A 2,271-nucleotide genomic window follows, 5' to 3' on the forward strand; every position below is an offset into this window, starting at 1 on the left:
TATGGAAGAGGGAGATTGAAAAGCTCAGTATCATCAACAGATGCATGTACTGCAAACCCCGACTGTGCCTCAGCACTAGCCTGGGGCTGGAGTCTGGCAGTACTCCCATCCCTTGGGCAGCAATTGGGGAAATGTTTGAGATGGTGCAGACAGGGTGGGGGTTTACACCCCTCCCTAATCAGAGGTCCTGCTGGGGCCTGGCCATGCTCTACCCCCCTCAGCTCAGCACTGTAGAAAGGAAGTGAGGGCTGCTCTAGTGCCTCCCAGCTTCAGGCAGGCATGTGCCAGCGTTTCTTCAGTCCAGAGGGAATGTCTGTATAGTTGCAAACTGGTTCAACCTAGGCAGGTTAGATTAACCTGCAAAGATTTAATCAATTCAGGCTCAGGCTTTTTTAATGTCTGTCCCTAGCCTAGAAGGGAGTTAAGTTTTGATGGCTTATTCATTCCTTACTCTGTCTGCCAGTCAGAATGATTGCTGTGATGGTGGTTTTGTAGCAAGGATGTCTAATGAAACCAACTGCCAGATATTTAAAAATAACTCCAGTGTGTTCTCTAGATGGCTCAAAGTTGCCAGTGACAGATATAGATAGCTTGATTCTTGGCTTTATCTCCCAGCAGGGCAGAAGCAGAGAGAAATGAGGAGGCGGCAAATATAACTCATGGGGGCGGTAGCAGTTGGGACAATGCTTTTTATTTATTGCTTTGCAAAAACCACACATGGTCAATTCCACAGTGGCATTCCTAGCCAAAGGGAGAACCTCTAGTCATTTTCTAGAGGGTTGTTGGCTCTTGTAAGGGGAGAAAGGGCCTTTTAAAAAGTGATGGAAAAAAGAGGATCTTGCCTTCATTTTAGATGTTCTCTTGATGAAAATCAAAGCTTTTTGTCCTTTCTTTCTACACATTAGGAGGCATGGATCTAATTAATCTGCTGTTGTGAGAATACATCAAATAGGTAAAGGCTGGACATGATTTGGACGTTTATACATTCAGTTTAAATCGTGGTTAGATGCATCTAAAATGTCTGGGAGACAATATCAGACCAAGAGTCAAAGAACAAGTCAGATTTTCTTAAGTGATGGAGATGACACCATTGCAAAAATAGTTTGTTACATCATGGATCATACAGCCAGTGGGTAATGGCCAAGCCTGACTTCCCCAAAGTGTGCTTTAAAAATATGCCATTGTGATTTATGTTTTGGAATACCAATCAGGTAACAGTGCATAATTTGTGAAACGTGTAACTCTTGGAACAAGGAATAACAGTTTTTTTGAACCAGCTCATTCAGCTGTAATAATTTTGAGATTAACTTGCTGTTACTCAGCATCACAAGACATTTTATGACTGGGAAAACCAAAATGAAAAATATGGGCTTGGAACATGAATTCATCTATCATGCCAAGTGGCAAGGTTTACAGTTGAGGGCAAATACTGCCTTCCTTTCATGGATGTTACCAGTTTCTGTGTATGAAGCAGACACTGCTGTAAACCTGATGATGAAGAAAAGATAGCATCTAAGAATACAACCTTTCTAACTTTCTGATTGTACGAGGCTTGACTCCCAGCCCTTTAGACTGAAGGTGTGTACAGAAGTTCAGGCAGCCTGTCAGGGAGGCACTCAAACTATGCCATGTTACACAAAGAGCCATGAGTTAGAATGCCATTGAACCCACCTGCCTGTTGGGGGCCGGGGGGGGGGGGGTTGCAGGGCCTGCCTGCACTGGCCCAGACACCAGGTGGGGGTGCTCCAGCAGCCTCCCAGGAGGCTGCCAGACCACCCCTCTCCCTAGCCTTGCCCCCCTGGGTGGTAACTGTCAGCAGTGGCTGGGTGAAAGGGAGAGGGACAGAGCCCACCCTACTGCCCCCCACTCCCATCTCATGGGCCCTGCCTGGCTACCCCTTCTGGGGTCTTGGGGTGAGCCAGGTTAGGCCTGTGCAGTGAGGGGCTCTGTTTCCACCTGCCCTGTGCTGCAGGTCTAGGTGCAGCAGCCTTTGCCATTGTCAAGATGCTCCTCTTTGCAATTACCCTTCAGGTAGTTGAAGGCTGCCATTAAATCTCCCCCCTTAGTCTTCTCTTCTCCAGACTAAATAAAACCAATTCCCTCAGCCTGTCCTCCTAAGTCATGTGCCCCAGTGCCCTAACCATTTTTGTTGCCTTCCACTGGACTTTCTCCAATTTTTCCACATCTTTTCTGTAGTGGGGGGACCAAAACTGAACATAGTACTCCAGATGTGGCCTCACCAGTGCAGAATAGAGGGGAAGAGTCACTTCC

The sequence above is a fragment of the Gavialis gangeticus genome, unplaced genomic scaffold, assembly GCF_001723915.1.
Source record: "Gavialis gangeticus isolate Ggan-Ray unplaced genomic scaffold, GavGan_comp1, whole genome shotgun sequence".
In the NCBI taxonomy this organism is placed as follows: domain Eukaryota; kingdom Metazoa; phylum Chordata; order Crocodylia; family Gavialidae; genus Gavialis; species Gavialis gangeticus.